Genomic DNA, 23,469 nt, shown 5'->3' with positions numbered 1-23,469 from the left:
GAGTATAGGATATAGAGGAAGGTACTCTGTATGCTCACTAACTATTATAAGAGGTTTGTGCTCTACCCAAAAGAGCTCAGTAGTGGATTAAAGCTCAGAAGGATTCCGGGGACTAGATGTAGGCAGAAGGCCAAACCAAGATAAAACTGTTGAGTAACATTCTCTAACCCTTAACTCCTTATCTGCTTGCTTTTTATTGTGCCTAGTAAAACGCTTAACTGAATACATATTGAGTTGTGTGATTTGGTGCTAAGCTCAGGAATAGACTCTAGTGCTATCTCTTGACTCAATGTTAGAAGCAGCCTTAGTCTTTGGTTAACTAAAACTGCCTCTGACCTCACTCAGTATCACCGTGCTAAACAACTAAGTGAAAAATCTTAAGAGTTAAAAGAAACAAGTCAGCCTTTAAGAGAAATTTTTTAAATAGTTCCTTAACCCCCCCTAGAAACTAATTCTCATATTACAAGGGACCAACACTAAGATCTTGAACTTTCAAACGACATTGGAATCGAATCAAAGTGCATTAGAATTGATGCTTGATTTTGCAGTTAAAGTCACTGATCGTGTTTGCTAAAAATTTGCTCATATTTCCACATGTGTTTTGACTCTTTCTTTCTCTTTTTCTTTTTCTTTTTCTGTTTTTATATTTTTTTATATTTTTTTTTGGTAGGGAAAAGAATGAAAAAACAAAACACCACAACAAGTTAGCCCGAGATTAGCCTAGGATAGCTAACTCCCACATTATCTTCCGAAAGCAAAGACAAAAGGAAATTAGGGGGAGACGAGAAAATCGAGACGCCCAAAGCCCTCTCATTGCCTTCTGTAGCAAGTCGATCTGCCACCCGATTCTGCTCTCTATAAACATGGCAGAAGTTGATACTATCGAAAGAGGAGCAAATCCTTCTAATTGCCATGACTAGATTCTGGCTCCCTAAGCATAGAGCCCTTTTATCAGAAATTAAATTGACTGCTTCGAGATTGTCTGACTCCACGAGAAGCTTCCTAATCCCCAGACTCTCTGCCATCCTAAGCCTAGAAAAGATACCCCAGAGCTCAGCAATAAACGAAGAGCCCAAGCCTAGATTCTGAGCAAAACCAGACAACTAAGCACCTCCAGCATCTCTTAAAACACCACCGGCAGCAATTCTTCCATTCTCTTTACACGACCCATCAGTATTCAACTTCACCACCCCCTCACCAGGTCTATCCCAGCCTAACAGATGAATAGTTGTCCTTTGGATAGAACCTGCTAAACTATCAACTGTAAAACTCTCAACAATTGATTTAACTTTCCTGAAGAAGAACTCCAGCAAATTAGGAATGACAACCGCTCCTTCTCCCACCACCTCTACATTCCTCAAATGCCAAATTTGGTGGCAGACCACAGCAAACAGAATTGCTCCATGCTCGAGCTCAGCCAAAATCTTCCCTCCAACACCCTCCCTAAACCAGTCTTGTTCCGAATAGGAAAAGAAGGTAGAAAGACACTGTTCAGGCAACACTTTTATCCACACGGCCTTACTTCCAGAACAATCTCTAAGAACATGACAGCTGGTTTCCGCATGAGCTTTACATCTACTACAAGCATCAGAATCTACCAAATATCGTCTTTTCCTTTCAACATTCGTCAGGAGCCTATTCTTAGCACATAGCCAAAGAAAACTCCTAATACGATAAAATTAATTTTCACTTTTATTTTGCTGAAAGATGAAATTAATTAAATATATTTAATCATAGAATAAAATTATAACCTATGCTAAAAATGTAAAAATTAAATTACCCCCTATTTTATGTGTAAAAGATTGGAAATGAATTTTACATGTAAAATAAGTCTCTTTAAAAATCTATCCTTAATTTTCAACTTTCAAAAATTTCACCCTAATCTTTTTAAAATTTTCACTTAAAACATTCTTAATCTTAAAAAAATTGTAACATCTTCTTCTTCTTCTTCTTCTTCTTCTTCTTCTTCTTCTTCTTCTTCTCCTCTTTCACTACATTCAAAATGAAAATCACTCTTCTTCTCAATAATTCCTTCTCATGGATAAGTTTCTCACTCTTTCTTCTTCATCCATACTTTGATCAAGAAAAATTTGAACTTTGAAGTTCCAAGAATGGTGAAAAATTGGCCATGGAACTCGAAATGGGGTTTTGCATTTTTTTATGGGGTTTCCTCTCGAATTTCGGGTAGAAACTGATGTTTAGGCTTCTAGGAATGTAATGGGAAGCTTAGAATGCAGATTTGCGTGTGTGATTTTGGATTTTTAGGTGATTTATGTGCCGATTTTTGCATATAGTGGGTACGAGTATTCCGGGTTGAAACGGTTCGAAATTGAAGGTGTATGTGATGTCTATGACGTGTATGTAAGCTTTAGTAACTGATTTGAGTGAGAAAGAATGGAAATTTTTGAACTTGGTAATTCCTACCACGACCCGGGAAAGATCGAACTCTTTGTTTCTCTGTTTCTTTTTATATATTTTTTTCTTGCTGCTTACTTAATCTCTCAATGCTATTAATGATTTTTTTATGAATAAAAAACGCAAATAACTAGCTTCTAAAACTGAGAATTAATGAGTTTGAGTTTTACCCGGCAATGTCGATTTTTGTTGAAACTGAGATTTGTTTGCATTTTTTGCAGTTTCCTCGTCATTTTCACACCTGATTTCTCCTGGTTCATGGCTCAGAAAGAAAATGAAGATTCCTGAGGTAAATCTTGTATGAAAGTTGATGGTGTATGTTGCGACTTGTGCGATGGAATTACTTGATGATTTGCTGAATTTTTCTGAGTTACAAGACATGCTCATGTCATGTGCACCCGAAGTTGAAGCTGATAAGTTGCTGCCATTTTATTTAAATTGCATTAAAGTTGATCTTGAGTTGCAATTTCTCTATAGAGACCGATGCCACCGCTTTGTCCTTCGGTTGTGACAAAATCATTGAACCTCTTCGATGATAGGCTCATTGCCAATCGGCCTATGGTAAGGCACAATGGCGCTTGACTTGAACATGCACTTCATTTGATTGGCGCATGACTTTTTCTTACCTTTGGTCTTGATCTTGGTTGGACCAATGCTATCTTCGTACAATCGAGACTCCATCATATCTGAATGTATCTCAAATGTTTTTTTGTTCGCCCAAATCACCTCTACGTCGTTTCCTTTTCAAAGTAATAAAAGTTAGTGCAAGGATGATGGAATGCACGAGTTGGAATAGATCTAATCTCGTCCGAGTAAAGCTTGGTAACTCGCCTTTGAATTGACCATAAAAAAATGCCGAAGTTGTGGTTTGAGTATCGATGGTAAGTTGCACTGGTAAAACCCCATAGGTTTTAGCAATTTCACTGGTGAAAGCTGAGACAAAAATTTCTGACGACATTATGTTGTCTTCAAATTTCCTGAGAGCTAGGGCCATCTCCATTGGCATAATATTAACCGTTGAACTGTTATCAACTAGGACTCTCGATAAAGGTTTTCCATCAATGTGTGCGCTGACATATAATGGCTTAATGTGGCGTGTCATCTTCAAAGTGGGTTTGTCAAAATAAACTCGCTTCATTCGATCCTCCGATGAAGCTTTGATTATGATGCCACTTCATCGGTCTTCTTAAATCTCAGGTATCTTCTCATTTGGATCTTCACTTCCAAAATTTATTGGTAAAATTAAAGAAGTAGCAACACACCCAACTTGGATAATGAAATCTCCAACATGAATTTCCACTTTTTTCTTTTATTTTATTTTTTCTTTTGAAACGTTGCTAGAATCTACACTAGACAAATCAGTTTCATTTTTTCTTCTTTTTTTCTGCCTCTCTCTTTCTTATTCTTCTTTTTGCATTTTTTCAAGGAGGTTGTTGGGATTTTTATGTCGATTTACGAGCTACTTTCTGAGGAGAACTTGCATCGATGGAGTAACGAAGTATAACCGGCCTTGGTTTGCGCCACTTTTATTTTTATTTATTGGCTTTCATTTTTTCTGGGGATTTTCTTTCTCCTTGGCAGTTGGAAAAGTGTCTTTTGGCACCCGATTTTGCTTTATCTTCGGGTGGTCGGGGCGAGCTTTTCTCTAACTCGAGGTGTTGTTATAGTCATTACGCTTAGGAGGTGGCATCTCGATGGAAGTTGCATTTATCACTGTAGCGGCTGGAAATGGATCCTAATCAATCAATATGCTCTCTTTCTTTTCGGGAAATTTAAGCATGCCTTTGTTTATTCTATCATGCACAACATTCTTAAAAAACAAGGCAACCTTGCATGTTATGGCTCCAACTATCATGATATTTACAATAAGTTTTTCCACGCGTTTCATCTCTAGATGCAATAACGTGTCCATCTGGTAAGGTGATAAAACCTTCTTTTAGCAAATAATCAAATAATTCCTTGGTTTTAGAAACATCAAAAGTATATTGCATATTTATATTCCGCTTAACCACTTCGGGAGTTTTTGGAATTTTTGCTAACATTGAACAAACGTGGGATCTTGTTGTCACGTCCGGGTCTAAATTTCTAGAATTTATACCTTGATAGTATTATATATTATAATTATTAGGTTTGTGATTTTTATTTGGTGTTCTAGTAAAAGTTTGGAGTTCATTTGGTGGTTTTAGGTATAAATTAAAAGTTTAGAATAATTGTTAAAAGATTATATAAAGATGGAGGATCAAACTGTATTTTTTCCAAATTTGGATATATATTACCAGAGGATTGGTCATCATTCTTTTTCTTTTTTTTTTCTTTTCTTATCTTCCTTCCTCTGCTTCTTCGACTTTTTTTTTATCGTTCTTGAACTGTTTCTCCACCGTTTCTTTGATTTACGGAGATTCGACCGTCCGAGTCATTTGAAATTGGAACCATAGCATCCTTATACATAGATCTAAGTCCTAGCCGAAGAGGTTTTGAGTTTCGGCAGTGTTTAGAGAGAAATGGTTTAGACAGAGTTTAGAGGCGAATTGAACGGGTTTGTGGTTTTCAATTAACAGCCAAGGTAAGTAACTATCAACTATATTTTGAGTTTGATGTATATAAATATATATATAATCAAAGGATTTACAGAAATTGATATTTCAGGGTATATACGGGTATTTTGTAAACTTGGGGTTTTTCACGATTTTGCTTTTTATTGTGAAATTACGGTTCAAATGAAGCTAATGATTATGCTTCTATATGAATTTCCTATTTTACTTGATTATGTTGATTTAAGGCTTGATTTGATTGATTTACATATATACATATATGTTTTTGGCTTCAATACAAATCTATATTGAACAAAATGAATTTGATGATTTCTTACGAATTGTGTTTGGATTGAGAAATCTGTTGTGGTTATTATTGTTATTATTTTGGATTGAAGTCCAAATATGATTTTTATCATACAAAAGGGCTAATTGAAGCCAAATGATTTTTGGTTATGAAATAGTTTGGAATTTGATTGTGAAAGGATATTTGAAACGTTATGATTTTATGATTTTATGATTTTATGAGTTTATATCCATCGAGAGCTATCCGGATCGGTGGTTCCATATTTGAAGACCATGTTCAGTGAGGGACATGGCCTGTGTACACAGTTTGAAAGACCTATTGGGTATGGCAAAGAAGTGTCGGGTAAGACCATATGGGATAGGCAATGTTAAGAGACGTCTCGATTATATATGTGGTTATGGATTGATACTTAAGGGGAGAAACTCGAGGATGGATACAACGTTTTTAAGTTCATTTGGATTATGTTTTCCGTTATGATTGATTTTGATATAAGGTTTTACGTTTTATTGATTACGATTTGGGTTTGATAAAACGCTTATTTGATTATACTATTTAATAAGGTTTTGAACTCAAGAGTCGATACAAGATTATATATTTTTGGTGTTTGGTTTACTACTTTGACTATATTATGAACTTTGGTTTTGAGTATATTTAATAACGTTTTGATTAAATCCCTTTATAAAGGTATATATGTAGCTATGTTAAGTAAAGTTGGTTTTTATAGCGGATAGTTTCTTACTGAGATTTTTGTCTCACATTTTTAAATGTTTTAATGTTTTTAGGTGAAAAAGTACATGATAGAGAGAAGGTTACCGCCCAATTAGGCGAGGTTTGGAAATTGGCTGCTTATTGTTAGAATTATGGTTAGAACTTTGGTATTGCAATTGTAATATAATGATATGTGGATAAATTGGAGACTCCTAAGTATTGATTATTATCTTTCCATTTCACGCCCGATGCCGATTGAGGTCATTTAGGGTCGGGTGTGACAGTTTGGTATCAGAGCTCTAGATTAAATTCTTCGGACCTAAGGTTGATAGTAATTGAGGAATATCGATATTTGATGATAGCTAAGAAATAATAATTGAGGAATATGGCTATTTGGTGCAAGCTAAGAAATAATGTGAAAATTTTCGAGGATTTGATGGTTAGCAATATTTAGGTGTATGGAAAATAGTAAATTATTTGATATTTGGTGATATGGGTTATGAGTAAGTCATAACTTTGAGCTAGAGATATAGAGAATTGTCTATATAGGTGCTGCTGGAGAATCAGATTCATATCTGAATTTTGTGATGCATTTTTCGACTAGATAGAGGCCGAATCTATCATGGAGTCCTAAATGAAAGTTTTTTATTTTTGTCTTACGTTTCCAAGGGTTTTTGAATCGCCTTAATCGGACTCCGTATAAAAAAGTTATGCTGAAAACGGCATATGTTGGTCATTTTAGCGTTCAACCAGGATTTGGTTTTTGCTTTGATTTTTCTCCTTATTTGAAAGACATTGCTACTGGTTTACATGATAAGTTGGTCTTTTTAGGACTATAGGAGATTGAAGAAATGATAAAATGATAAATTGAAGATAATAGATATGGGACTATCTTCCTTATGGTTTTATGGTTTGGAGAAAAGATTGAAGTTTCGAGGATTATAGTCTAAATATACATAAAGATCAAATGGATGGATATAAGAATGATCTATATTGATTTTTCTTATTGTAAGGATTTGATTATAGAGGTTTATATTTGATTGATGATGGTGACTTGGAGTTCATATTCATCATGATTGGAGTGAAAAATTATAGATATAAGTATTATTTTGATGAGTTTTGAAGTTAATATATATGTGCTTAAGAAACCGAAAATGTGGAGATTTCAATTAATTATTTTGGAGGTTGATTATAAATTGGAGATTATGATAGGAGTTTAACAAGTTATGGAATCTTAATTTGAATAATGATATCCGAAGTCAAAGTGCAGATCTATTGTTGAACTTTATCAGATTGAGGTTTAGAATTATTGAAAGTTATATAAATAATGTTTCGAGAGATACCGATGTTAGTGAACAATGAGAAGTAAAGTGGGAGAATATATTAGAGTTCATGATTTGATGATTAAATATGAGATATGAATTTTGAGGACAAATTTTGCTGATCTTAAACACGGTTTGAGGTAGGAAATTAAGAGATAAATATGATATACGAGGATATATGTGGTGATAATTGAAAATAGAAGTTATTTTTAGTTCAAGTTTGTGTGATTATGGTTTAAGTTTATATAAGGATCAAGTTGAGTGTTTATAGGTCAAATAAGAAAATCGAATGATCTTATAGATTTTGATGCAAATCATTGATTCGAAATATTTGAAGTTTAAGAAAAATATAATATCATACATATTAGCGGTTCAAATGTGATTTTTTTTAAAGTCTGTAGAATTTGAAGATAGGTGAAATATAATTGATATATATGCAATTGATAGAATCAATTGTAATTTAAATTTATTAAAGTGAGATTTGGTGTATGTTAGGAAAATACGAATATAAAGTGTATCATATCATATAAAATTGAATATATGATATTTGAAGTTTTATTGTGGATTTATTGGTGATGGAATTATTAGGTTGACGTTTAGAGTTATTAAGAGATATATTTAAATGATTGTTACAGTGATGTGGATATGGATAAATCATGGAGTTAATGGATAAATCATGGAGTTAATGGAAAGAAACATTAGAATTTGTGGTCTTATGATGATTATGAGTAATGTTGATAATTTGTAATAATTTTGTGATTTTGGAGATTATTTGAGGAAGAAAATTTAGATTAGAGAATGTGAATTTCGAGGACGAAATTCCTTAAGGTGAGGAGAATTGTCACGTCCGGGTCTAAATTTCTAGAATTTATACCTTGATAGTATTATATATTATAATTATTAGGTTTGTGATTTTTATTTGGTGTTCTAGTAAAAGTTTGGAGTTCATTTGGTGGTTTTAGGTATAAATTAAAAGTTTAGAATAATTGTTAAAAGATTATATAAAGATGGAGGATCAAACTGTATTTTTTCCAAATTTGGATATATATTATCAGAGGATCGGTCATCATCATCATCATCTTTCTTTTTCTTTTTTTTTTCTTTTCTTATCTTCATTCCTCTGCTTCTTCGACTTTTTTTTATCGTTCTTGAACCGTTTCTCCACCGTTTCTTTGATTTACGGAGATTCGACCGTCCGAGTCATTTGAAATTGGAACCATAGCATCCTTATACATAGATCTAAGTCCTAGCCGAAGAGGTTTTGAGTTTCGGCAGTGTTTAGAGAGAAATGGCTTAGACAGAGTTTAGAGGCGAATTGAACGGGTTTGTGGTTTTCAATTAACAGCCAAGGTAAGTAACTATCAACTATATTTTGAGTTTGATGTATATAAATATATATATAATCAAAGGATTTACAGAAATTGATATTTCAGGGTTTATACGGGTATTTTGTAAACTTGGGGTTTTTCACGATTTTGCTTTTTATTGTGAAATTACGGTTCAAATGAAGCTAATGATTATGCTTCTATATGAATTTCCTATTTTACTTGATTATGTTGATTTAAGGCTTGATTTGATTGATTTACATATATACATATATGTTTTTGGTTTCAATACAAATCTATATTGAACAAAATGAATTTGATGATTTCTTACGAATTGTGTTTGGATTGAGAAATCTGTTGTGGTTATTATTGTTATTATTTTGGATTGAAGTCCAAATATGATTTTTATCATACAAAAGGGCTAATTGAAGCCAAATGATTTTTGGTTATGAAATAGTTTGGAATTTTGGTTGTGAAAGGATATTTGAAACGTTATGATTTTATGATTTTATGATTTTATATCCATCGAGAGCTATCCGAATCGGTGGTTCCATATTTGAAGACCATGTTCAGTGAGGGACATGGCCTGTGTACACAGTTTGAAAGACCTATTGGGTATGGCAAAGAAGTGTCGGGTAAGACCATATGGGATAGGCAATGTTAAGAGACGTCTCGATTATATATGTGGTTATGGATTGATACTTAAGGGGAGAAACTCGAGGATGGATACAACGTTTTTAAGTTCATTTGGATTATGTTTTCCGTTATGATTGATTTTGATATAAGGTTTTACGTTTTATTGATTACGATTTGGGTTTGATAAAACGCTTATTTGATTATACTATTTAATAAGGTTTTGAACTCAAGAGTCGATACAAGATTATATATTTTTGGTGTTTGGTTTACTACTTTGACTATATTATGAACTTTGGTTTTGAGTATATTTAATAACGTTTTGATTAAATCCCTTTATAAAGGTATATATGTAGTTATGTTAAGTAAAGTTGGTTTTTATAGCGGATAGTTTCTTACTGAGATTTTTGTCTCACATTTTTAAATGTTTTAATGTTTTTAGGTGAAAAAGTACATGATAGAGAGAAGGTTACCGCCCAATTAGGCGAGGTTTGGAAATTGGCTGCTTATTGTTAGAATTATGGTTAGAACTTTGGTATTGCAATTGTAATATAATGATATGTGGATAAATTGGAGACTCCTAAGTATTGATTATTATCTTTCCATTTCACGCCCGATGCCGATTGAGGTCATTTAGGGTCGGGTGTGACAGTTCGGGTACACTTGCGTTGACATTTGTATCTTCATTCCTATTCTGATTTTCATCAGACTCCGGAACGGGTAATTCTCAACCTGTATTTTTCTTGGGTGGCATCTTAAACAACAAATGATATTGGAAAAAGTTTGGAACTAAATTACCAAAACATAATATCATAGCAAAAAAAATACCACACAAATACATTACCAGAATAATTAACTTTTGGTCAAAAATTTAGTAATGGAAAAATTTGGAACAAATTATGGACGTGAAAAACGAGCCTAAATGCAATTTTTGGTAGCCTAAAAAAATTAAGTGTTTGAGGTCCCACTAGGCGTGCCAAAGATTGTTAGTGTTAGCTAGAAAATTTTGGTGATAGTGAAGTGGGGCGGAAAAATGAGTGTGACACGAATAAAAATTGTGATGAAAAAAGGCTTTACAGTCCCACTGGGCGTGCCAAAAATTATTGGCGATATTTTTGAAATATCCCAATTTTCAATCTTGATACGATAGTGGAGTTAAAAAATGTTAAAAATAATATGGGCGTGCAAAAGAAGCTAGTTCTCAAAAGGGTAAAGTGGTAAATAAATAAATAAAATAAATGCACTTAATGACTTGACTTCTAACGAAACGATTGAGCGAGAGCTACAATGATTGAAAATAAAAACAACTCTCTTAGGTCCCTGATGTCGCTTGATAGGTCGATCGGAAAATAATTTTTTCTTATACGGGTACCGAAAATAAAAGCAATAAAGACACAAAGATATAAATTTTTTAAATTTTCTTTTATATTTTTATTGATTTTGTAGATCTTTTTTCAATGTTTTTGTGTTATATTTGTGGGAAATAAAGCATAAAAATTACAACTAGCAAAGATCACTTGAAGCTAGCAATTCAAAGCAACAATGCAAGCTATAAAAACTTAAATTAAAAATAGTTGCAACAATATGTACGAGATTAAACAAAAAAAATGAACAACCTTGCCAAAGACGTCGGAGTGGCCATGGGCGAGGCTTGGAACGTTGTAGAACTCGGATTGGAAATTGTTGCGTCATTTGGGTAAATTCTGGATGATTTAAAAAGTTCACGGACTCTATCAGCACTTTGCCATTTTAATGAATATGAGAGCAATTTCTGGAAAATAGTGATTTTGTGGGACTTTAGAACTCAATTTCGAAGATTGTAGTGATCGGATTTGAGCGAATCGAAAGCTAAGATTTAAAGTTCGTGTGTAATGGAAGGATTTGGAAGTGGAATCCCGAAAAAAGGTTGAGTAACAAGCTCGGAATAATATTTTGAAAATAGCTCTAACAGAATAATTGTTTGATGGTTGGAAACCAAAAACTTGATTTTGTTTTGTGGAGGCTACTTCAAGGACGATTTTGAAGGCTGTAGAGGGTCGATTTTCATGAAATAAAAGTTGTGATTTCGAGATTTGGTGTCACTAAAAGGATTAAAATTAATTTATGACGAAATGATATAGCAAGGAGTTGGGAATAATTTTTAGAAAAACGGTCTCCATAAAGGTTGTTTGATGAACTTTCAATAATGAAAAATTCAAAAACTGGTTTCCGGGTCTTCGGAATTGATTTGAAATCAGTAAAAAGTTTCTACATATGATTTAGAATAAGGGTGTAAACTAAGAATGACTTGAAAATGTGGTTTCAATGATCTTGGTTTCACAAAAATATCTTGAAAGCTTTTGAGGAATATGATAATGGTGAATTTCAATCTAGACTAAGAGAGCTTGAATTGATTGTTAGGTAATGTTGGTAACGATTAAACTAAGAGATAGAAAAAAAAAATCGGATTGAGATTTGAATGAGTAAACCATGAGAATTTAGGGCTTGAAGTTTCTGAATTTTGAGAGCTTTGTCTGAAAATTTGAGAGCTTGATTTGGAAAAGTAGGCTGAGATTGATCAAATTGAGCTAAGGTCAAATTTGAGAGGTTGAAGATTGATAATATGATCCGAAATTGGATAGATTGATTTGATAAATTTCTGAATTTTGAGATTTAAAAAACAGACTGAGATTGATCAAATTGAGCTAATATGTCGAATTTGACAGACTGAAGATTGATAATATGATCCGAAATTGGATGGATTGATTTCAAACTTGGATTTGAAGATTGATTCCAAAGTTGGATTTGAAGCTTGATTTTTGTTGGGGGTTTGATTAGGAATTTGATTCGCTTTGGAATGAAGAAAATGAGATCTATTTATAGTTTTTTTGGGTAACCAACTACCTTCCACCACCCTTATTTTTCTCCTCCACCATGTCCATTACCTTTTATTAATTAAGGATAGATCATGGGTGTGTTTGAAGCTAAAGAAAAGGGGTCGAGGGCATAAAATTCGTATATGGTGTTTTTGCTGTAATTTTTCCAAAATTCCAGGTAGTAGTAATCTTTGACGGAGTCTTCTAGCTTCAATACGAGTCCGTTTGATGCCCATAAGGTGTCGTTTGAAAACTAAGATCATGAACTTTCAAATGGCTTTGGAACCCGATTTTGCAGTTGAAGTCACTAGTCGTGTTTGCTAAAAATCTACTCGTATTTTCACATGTGTTTTGACTCTTCCTTTCTCTTTCTCTTTTTATGTTTTTATATTCTTTTTTTATATTATTTTTCACTTTTATTTTTATTTTGTTGAAAGATGAAATTAATTAAATATATTTAACCTTAGAATAAAATTATAACCTATGCTAAAAATGTAAAAATTAAATTACCCCAACAATGTGTATAACCCGGAAAAATAAAAATACTTAAGGAGTAATATACTTAACCAATCACTCAATCTATTTATACTATGTATAGAAGCCAAAATAGAGAGAAAATACAAGAATAATTCTATAGAGTTTTTAAATGGGATGTTAATTAGTAAAATTTAAATTTTTTTGATATTTTTTTTTATAATTCTAGATTAATGATAATTTAATTCTAAATTTATGATAATTTATGATAATTTTCTTTTCATCTTCCTTACCAAAACCTCTTTTTTTACCATTAATGTTTCATTTTTCTTTTTTGATAGAAATTGGGACGAGACAGAACTTGGGCGGGATGAGGACCCATGACCCAAGAACTGATAAATCCTCAATATATAAATAAAAGAAAAAATTGAGTGTTTGAATAAGAGAAGAGGAAGGAGAACAAACAAAAGAAGGGGGGAGGAGAAAAGATAGGAAAAGTTAAGAAAAACGCAATTGTGAAATACTACAAATGTCATCATTGATAAACCTGTGGCAAAAAGCAGGAGCTGAAGGCCACCAATTGATCAAGGAAGAAGAGACCCCAAATTTTACCAATGCATCAGCAACTCTATTTTCTTCCCTAAAGATGTGTGAAAAGATAATGTTCATTCTAGAGCAAATGCTGAGACAATATAACCATTCTTGACGAATACTCCAAGGAACATCCATGGAGCGGTGTCTAAGCAGATTAACTACGTACAATGAATCTGACTCAATCAACACTTAATTTATTGCAATTTTATTTTCTTATAAGAACCGTACTCAGATTATAGAATCATCTTTTTAGTTCAATCTAAGAATCATCTCATCAAGACCATGAAGTTGTTTATTCTTTAGGATTTTGACGATCTATTCCAAAGTCTTTGGATAAATTGGTATCTTTTTAATATCTTATTTATAAACGTGTCTTCAGTACAAGTTTGTTCACTTCATGCTTAATCTTAATTAAATATCGAATAACATATTTGAATTTCTTCACCATGAAAGTAAGTTTTTGGAATTCGATCAATTTTCCAAATCCAGTTCTCTATTTTCGTTTTTTCCTCACTCATCAATTATTCGTACTAAATAATTCTACTAAACCATTTTATCAAGTCATATTTGTACACGTATGTGAAGCATTTTTTCATAGTTTTTTTATTATCTATTTTCAGATGTTGAATGTTTGAAAATAAAGTTATGTAGCTTATTATATATCCATTTTTTGTTTTTCTAATCTTAATTGTTATTTGTTTTTGTATTGAGATTTACTTTTGAATATTTTTTTATACTATTCTAAATCTTTTTATTTTATTTTCTCAAGTTTAGCATACTTAACTATTAAAATGAAATTCCATTTAAATTTATTGTCTTTTTGCTTTGGATATTAAAACCAATACAAGAAGGAGAGAATGTATAAAGATGAGATTGATGAACAGACATGAGAAGCAGAGATGGAACTATGTCGAGAAAGGAAAGTTGTCAATCTTTTATGTACTATAAGTGAAAAACAGAGGCTAATCATAAAGGATAAACGAATTTTTGTATATTGTTGGATCTGAGTATACGATGTGCATCAATATGATAATGCACAGTTAATTGCATCGGCCATATACTTTTTTCTAAATTATTATTTTTATTCTTTACTTCCTATTTTAGAATGTATAAAAGTGAAACTTACATTCTAAAAAAAAAAGTGAAACTTACATTTTTATTTTCCTTTCACAAATTTTAATTAATAGAAATTATTTTTATTTAATTGTAGTCTCTCTAATTAATGAACTTTTTATTGAACTTTTTCATTTAAATGTCATAATGGCCAAATTAAATGAAGTACTGATGAGAGAAAAACAAATATAATCAATTAGTTATTAATAAATTATAGATCTTTTAAAAAAAACTTATTTGAGTATTATGAATTTGAGTTCTTAATCTCAATATCCTGACATATTTATCTCCGAAATAAAATATTTCAGAGCAAAACTTCTAATGGAGAAAATTGAAAATAAACTTTCATTCTTAATAATTATTCGTATAAAAGTAATAATATAAAAAAAATAGTTATTGAACACAACTAAAATTGGATTTTGTTGTCAACAATAAAAATATATAAATTTTCAATATTCTCCTTACACTATAGTTTCTAAAAAACTCTTTAAAATCTCTTAGTTTATTATTGTAAAAATATTTATAAATATTAAGAACACTCGCACAACGTGCGGGTATGCAACTAGTATATATAAATTTGTGTTTTTTAACTGCAAGTTGCCAAATCAAATTAAGGGTCGCTATTTAATGCACATATAGGGAAATATTTGTGAGATCTATTTAAGATTTCGGTTTACTAAAGAAGCCTTAATTACTTGGAAGATAAATAAATATGTTAATAATATATAGTTAACAAATTAATCAATAACATTTATTTTAGATCTTAGGAAAAATTTGTGAAATCATTTAAGGATTTTGATTCTTTTAAAAAAGTTAATTAATTAATGTACGCAATTTATTTTCACTAAAATTTATTGCAAAACTGTGGACAAATTTGTAAAATCTTTTAAGATTTTGATTCTTTTTAAAAGAATGAATTAATTACTGTAATAAATTTATTTATGTATCTAAGTAGAGAAATCTTAGTATAAATTGTTTAAAATTTGGAATATTTGTTGCAAATCCAGGGTAAGAGTTGCGAAATCTTGTAAAGATTTTGATTCATTTTAAATGAGTTAATTAATTACTATAATAAATTTGCTTAGGTAAGTCGAGAAACCATAATATACTTCAGAGTAATATATAAAACGAATCAATAAGTGTCACATGTATATGTTTTTCTAGTTAAGAAAATTGTAAAAGCAAATGAATATCTAATAATTAATGTAATTTAGGGAAATGTGTTAACGATTTTGAGTAACTAAAAAAATAGTTGATTAATTATTGAAATTCTCTAATTTATATGTGTAAGAGCAACTTTAGTGGTAGATAACAACTTTATGGTGCCACATAGGACAAATAACAACTAAAGTTTACATCCTATTAGGAGCTATTATTACTTTATAATTTTGTGGGGTAAGAAAATATTAAAAATAAAATTGGACTGCAACACATGTTGCTGTAATAATTGGTCTGAAACAACATTTTTACCCACTAACTAAAGTAGTATTTTCTATTTTCGCAGGTGCCAGATTCATCAAGCCTGGCATGTGTGTTACATATACCAGACGTTGCAGCACCTGGCGCCTGCGTGATGCCCACCTTTTGCTATTTTGTCTCATAAAGAGTAAATTATGGTTGATAAATTGGTTGTTATAAAAAAATTAACAAACTAAATTTAGTAACATCTACTCTAGTGGCGGGTTGTCACCAACATTGGTTTAGTAACAAAGAAATTACACCCATTAGACATGCTCTAAGACTACACATTATTAAATAACTTGAGAGTAATATACCTAACTATTGATTTCTCGTTAAATGTAATTTTTTTTCTAACTTTAAACATATTTTCAAGATCAACTCAAGATTTCCATTTAATGCAAATTTAGTGAAATATTTGTGAAATCTATTAAAGGTTTCGATTAATTAGAAAGAAGTTCAATAATTATTATAATTATACTTAAGAAATAATAATGTCTTAAGAATTGATATAAAAACGTTTTTTGATGAGTTAAGTAGATATTTAAGAATCGATCATTTAAAATCGAGTAATTACATGTAAGGCACTAAACAAATGAGCAATGATTTTGAGTTATTTTTTTCTTAATTTAATTTGAAAGAATAGTAAATTTTTTTACGAGCACTAATTGTTAATGAATTAAAAAGTGATAATTTTTAACTGTGTTTGTTTAAATTTGTGGATACAGTTAAACCTTGATAAATGAATGTTCGATAAAGTAATAACCTCATTTATATAATAAATTCTTTCAGTCCCGACTTAGGCCAATGGACTAAAGTAATAATCTCGCTAAATGCATTAAGTAATAAAAATATTTAAATCCTTAAGGGTCCAATGAAAATATAAATTAATAACTATTGAATTACATACAAAATGTATATATAGACCAAAACCTTTCAATCAATCAACTAGAAGTCATTTCTTCTAAAAAAAATGCATCTATAGTTGATTGTTTTTTCTTTCCACCTAAACCAAAATGAACACCATCCTTAACTTTTTGTAGTGCAAACACAACTTTTGGTATATTTCGCTCATGTTGTAGCAAGAGTTGTTTAAGGTGACAATTTAGGGTTGTAAACGGGACGGATCGGGGCGGGGATTGCATTAACCATCCCCGACCACTAGTCTATCGGGGATTCCTCGTCCCCGCCCGAATAACATATGGGGAAAATTTCGGCTACCATCCCCGCCCCGTGAAAAATCCCTATCTCCGCGGGGAATCCCTATCCCCATTTAACTTTTTAATTTCTTTAATTTTTTTAAAGTTTCCAAGGTTTTGATTATCTAAGATTTCCATCCCCGCAGGAAATCCCTATCCCCAGTGCATGCATTACTTTATAATTTTTTTATTTTATAATTTCTACTCCTAATTGCATAGGTTCCGTTTTAATTTTAAACCAACCTAGTTAGAGCTCTTACTTAATCTATCTTAATTTATTTTTAGAATATATTCTGTTTTAAAGTAACCAGATTGCAACCATGTTACAACTTAATCTTTATTTTTTTAGTTTATTTTTTTTGATATTCAGGTATTTAGTCGGGGATCCCCGTTGGAGACATTCGGGGATGGGGATGGAACACTTATAACCACACCCACTCCATCCCCGACTATCGGGGACAAAATAAAAACAATCCCCGCCCCATGGGGATCACAAACAAGGATTCTCCATCCCCAATGGGCCGCGTCTCCAACGGGGATGGGGAATCCCCAACTAATTGACAGTCCTATGACCATTGCTTGAAAGACCTCTTTTGACGATACATTTGTGACATACAATGTATGCATTTTACAATGAAAAATTATCTATAAAATAATAAATATTGATTTATCGATAAATAAATAATTTATTCATTTATCGATAAATAAATAATCTCGCTTAATGAATATTTTTTCCGGTCCCAATGATATGCATTTATCGAGGTTTTACTGTATTTATGGGTACACAACATTTTCAATGAATTGCTCATATTCATTTTCTTCATTTAATGGATATTTTTATAAGTAATTTAGTATCATTTTTGTTTGTAACTCTTGACTACGTATAATTATCTATTGGTAAAAATTGGTTCATCTAAAAGCAAACCAACTTGTTTTAATGTTTATCATTGACTTTTATTTACTGTAATGAAACAAATTCTAATAAGGAATTGTGTCAATTTCAAAATAAACAGATATTTTCTTATTATTGTTGAAAAAGTTATTTTTGGAATATAAACTTTTTGGTCTTGTGAAAGTTCCTGGTATTATTAAAGCATCTATTATCTTTTTTCATAATTCAGCGATTATCAGTGTAGTTCCACTACAAAGTCCACTTGATGGATTTAGATTTCTTAATAGCATAATAGGTGTACCTTTTTTTTTAATTGCAAACTCCAATTCTTCTAACTTGTTAGTAGTTCTATAAATCGAATAAAAACTATAATAAGTATGCAGTAATAAACTAAGCATGGAGTCATTTATTTTATCAACAATTTCATTTTTTTAGCATACCAATTGATTGTTCTTATAAATAAATAACATTATTATATTTGTTTACAAAATTATGATTTGTATGTTCTACGATATTAGGTATGTCGTTATCGTTTGACCTAATAAAATAAATCATTGGATATTTGAATCAAATTTTTTTCATTGTTTGTCACAACCCATCCCACGGACCGTGACCGGCGCTAGGGAACGGGTAAGCTCAAGCTACCGGAACCCGTAGCAAGCCTTAATATAATATAAAATCAACCTTACCAATAGTCTTAACATAATCTAATATTAAATTTTTCAATGAACCACACAACATAATCCTTAAACTGGTACTGCGGTCTAGAATATAAATTTAAACATAATTTTTAAATAGTCGTACATAATAAGATAGATGTGCTGCCCGAAGAAAGATCGTGGGCTGCAATAGACTTCTAGTCACCTGAAAAATTAAAGGAGTCAAGCCTCACATAGTGAATTAATTATATGCAATGCATGAGTAATTTAACATTGATGTTAGCACACAATAATAATTGTATATATATAATATAAGTAGTCACACAATATGCTTTTCACAAAATTGCCTTATAAATAAATAGATAGGTGGTTTAATACGTGTTGGACCCTAAACCTCAACACCCAATCGAATAATACACAAATAATCACCATTTTACTTATATCCAATAACTGGGGGACCAAGAATAACTCAACCGACCACACACCCAGTAGCTGGAGGACCGAGAATAACTCAACTGATTCTGTTCCCAACCTCACTTAAATCCAAAATTCACATATCATATAGCCCGAGAATATCTCAACCGAGCTTATCCATATATCATAACATTCACAATATTAGTATCATCAATATCCAATAACCCGATAGTACCCGTGCGCACAAGGTCTTGATACCGCTCACTAGGAAGCATGTCCATAACACGTATTTAGCCACAAATAGTTACATATAAATTATTATAAATAATAACACTTTTATAAGTGAAAATAATACTTTACTTGAAATCTCATGAAATAGTTTATTATGAATGCAAATGCTAAATTAAAAATGCATAAAATATAATTAACTCACAAATTGCTCATAGCTGACTGTCCTAGCTTTCAGGGACTGCTGCTCCTCCTACCAGTTGAATATCTAAAAGAGATAATATTATTTTTAGAATCTATATTGGTTTAGGAAAATATTGAAATTTATTTCGTCACGTTTTATAGACTTTCTACCGAAAATTCGGCAGAGTCCCCTATAAAACGGACATCCTCCTAGTAATGACTAGGGTCAACCATGCAATAAAATACACTTTTATATTAAAAAATATTCAAAGTCCAAACCGTGACTCCATAGACTGCAATTTATCAACCCGGTTAGACATCAATCATTCGACAGTTCCATAACTGTCAGTAATTCCAATACTTTACTTCTAAAATTACTCATAATCAAACAACATATAAACATATATACTTATAATCCATTTTCATAATATCTATATCAATCAAATTAACTAACCAATAATCTTAAGAGCATAATTAATTAATTATGCTTTGTCCAATCTCCCTTCAACCTTTATTTTTAAAATTATATATTCTGAATTTTTATTTAAATGAGGATCCAAAAATTATTTTTAACCCAACTTAATTATTTTCCTTAATTTCGCCCAACTATATATTTTCGTAATTTATAGAGACTAAACGGTAAGGAATTTGGCCAAGGTCCAAGAATTAATGTTGCTCCAAATAATATTTAGAACATTCTGAAGTTAACCAAATATTTTTTCTGAACTTATTTCGTATGTCACCGGAAAATATCACCGGTGGTCGGATCCGCCTATCGGAAAAATTAAAATTGATTGTTTTGAGAAACTAATTATACCACTTTGTTTTTTATAATTCTAGGAGTCTTGAATCACTCTCAAAACACCAAAAATCAACCGGAAAATTAAATTTTTGTTAGATTTCTTACTTTTTCAGGTGTAGCTCCGATTACACCTCAATACTCCTTGCATGCATCAAAATCTAGTGTATCCATAAATAAATCGACCCACTGAGTCCATTTTTGGTGTTAGAATTGCAAAATAATGAATATAGGACCGAGAAATAGAGAGAATACCAAAAGTGACGAATTTTCTCTCTCTAAACATTTTTTAAAAACTGAAAATCTCACAATAAAACTTACATGCACTTGTAGCAGGAGTTGAGAGCTTCGTTTCGGTGTAAAAATAGTGAGAAATGGTGAAGAAATGAGGAAGAACAAAGTTTACGAAGGGTGATGAATGAAAATGAAGTTTTGAATGTGGGGAAGAAGATGATATGCGTAGTAGCGATTTTTTATTTACCAACAATTGGCCAAATTTCCATATTGGTCCCTATATTTTTAATATGTTTTAAATTTTTTCTCAAAAGTAATTATACTTTAGTCTTATCTCCTTCTAACTAATTCATTTTAGCAAATAGCTTAAATATATATAATTTGGGGTATTACAATTCTTCTCCCCTTAAAGAAATTCGTCGTCGAATTTAAAATTGAAGGACTAACCTCATGTTTGAAATAGATAAGGATAATTGTTCTTCATCTCCAATTCGGATTCCCAAGTGCACTTTTCCATGGAATGATTACACCATAACACCTTCACCATTGGGATGACTTTTGATCGTAGTTAGCAAACTTGATGATCCACAATTGCCACTGGTTGCTCCTCATAAGATAATTCTTTACTAACTTCTATCGCTTGAGGTTAAAGAGCATGAGAAGGATTAGGAACATATTTCCTTAGCATTGATATATGGAACACAGGATGAACTTGTGATAAGTTAGGAGGCAATGCTAATTGATATGCAACTTCGCTTATTCTCTTCAAAATCTCAAACAGTCCGATGTATCTAGGTGTCAACTTTCCTTTCTTTCCAAATCTCATGATTCCTTTCATTGGTGACACTTTGATGAAAGCATGGTCCCCTTCCATGAATACCACATCTTTCCTCCTTGGATCCACATAGCTTTTCTGCCTACTGAAGGCAATTTGTAATCTTTGACGAATGATGGGAACCTTTTTAGAAGTTATTTGTATTATCTCGGGACCAGTGAGCTTCCTTTCACCAACTTCTTCCCAACATAAAGGATATCTACACTTTCTACCATATAATGCTTCATAAGGAGCCATTTGAATTCTTGAGTGGTAACTATTATTATATGCAAATTCAATGAGAGGCAAATATGTATCCCAATGACCACTAAAGTCCAACACATACATTCTCAACATGTCTTCCAGCGTTTGGATTGTTCTTTTAGATTGACCATCTATCTGTGGATGAAAAGCTGTGCTAAAATTTAACCTAGTGCCTAAAGCACTTTGGAGTTTTTCCCAAAATTTTGAAGTAAATACCGAGCCTCTATTTGACACAATAGACACTAGTACTCCATGTAGGCAAACAATTTTATCCATGTACAACTGTGCCAATTTTGCCACTAAGTATGTTGTCTTTATTGGAAGAAAATGCGCTGACTTGGTTAATCTATCAACTATGACCCAAATAGAATTATATCCGGTTAAAGCACGGGGTAATCCAACTACAAAATCCATGGTTACTCGCTCCCATTTCCATTCTGGAATAGGTAACTGTTGTAATAATCTTGAAGGCTTCTGATGTTCAAGTTTCACTTGTTGACAAGTCAAACATCGAGATACAAACTCTGCTACATCTCGTTTCATACCATTCCACAACATTAGCTTTACCAAGATGATATAAAATGGCACAATCATAATCTTTCAAAAGTTCCATCCAACGTCTCTGCCTTAAATTCAAATCCCTTTGCTGGAATATGTATTTAAGACTCTTGTGAGCAGTGTAAATTTCACAAGCTTCTCCATACAGATAGTGTCTCCAGATCTTTAGTGCAAATACTACTGCTGCTATCTATAAGTCGTGAGTTGGATAATTTTGTTCATGTTTCTTTAATTGTCTTGAAGCATAAGCTATAACCCTACCATATTGCATCAAAACACAGTCTAAGCCAACTCTAAAAGCATCACAATATACAGTGAATCCTCCTGATCCAGATGGTAGAGTGAGTACCGGTGCTGAAGTCAAACATTCCTTTAGCTTTTAAAAATTGTTCTCATATGCTTTTGACCATACAAAAGGAATATTTTTCTGAGTTAGCCGAGTTAAAGGTGATGCTATCTTGGAAAAATCTTAAACAAATCTCCTATAATAGCCGGCTAAACCCAGAAAACTACGAATTTCTGTCGCTGTAGTAGGTCTCTTCCAATTGGTGATTGCTTCTACCTTTTTAGGATCTACTTGAATTCCATCTTTAGACACTACATGTCCTAAGAAAGCCACACTTTCCATCCAAAACTCACATTTAGAGAACCTAGGATAAAGTTGATGTTCTCTCAAAGCATGCAATACCATTCTCAAATGGTTGGCGTGTTCCTCCTCGCTCCGTGAATATATCAAGATATCATCAATGAACACAATCACAAAGCGGTCTAAGAATGGTTTGAACACCCTATTCATTAGATCAATAAAGGCTGCTAGTGCATTGGTTAAGCCAACCGACATTACCAAAAATTCATAATGGTCGTATCGTGTTCTGAATGTTGTCTTGTGTATATCTTCGCTCCTGATTCTCAACTGATGATACCCAGACCGCAAATCAATTTTAGAGAAGTGACACGCACCTTGCAATTGATCAAATAAATCATCAATTCAAGGAAGAGGGTATTTGCTACGGATTGTCACCTTGTTCAACTGTCTATAATCAATGCAAAGCCGAAGTGATCCATATTTCTTCTTAACGAACAACACCGGAGCACCCCATGGAGACACGCTAGGTCGAATGAAGCCTTTATCAATAAATCTTGCAACTGTTCCTTCAACTCTTTCAATTCTGCTGGCACCATTCTATAAGGTGGCATGGATATTGGGGTAGTACCAGGAACTAAGTCAATACAAAACTCAATTTCTCTTTCAGGAGGTAACCTTGGTAATTCCTCGGGAAAAACATCTGGGAATTCATTAACAACGGGAACATTCTCTACTTTACCCTCATCTACCATTGTGTCCTCGACTAAGGCCAAATATCCTTGACACCCTTTATGCAACAACTTTCTAGCTGCTATAGCTGATATCAAAATCGAAGAGGAAGTATATTTATTGCCTTTGAATTCAAATTTAATATCTCCCGGTATGATAAATCTCACCACATTCC

This window comes from Euphorbia lathyris, chromosome 4, assembly GCF_963576675.1.
Source record: "Euphorbia lathyris chromosome 4, ddEupLath1.1, whole genome shotgun sequence".
Lineage (NCBI taxonomy): Eukaryota > Viridiplantae > Streptophyta > Magnoliopsida > Malpighiales > Euphorbiaceae > Euphorbia > Euphorbia lathyris.
Note: the sequence above shows the minus strand (reverse complement) of the source record.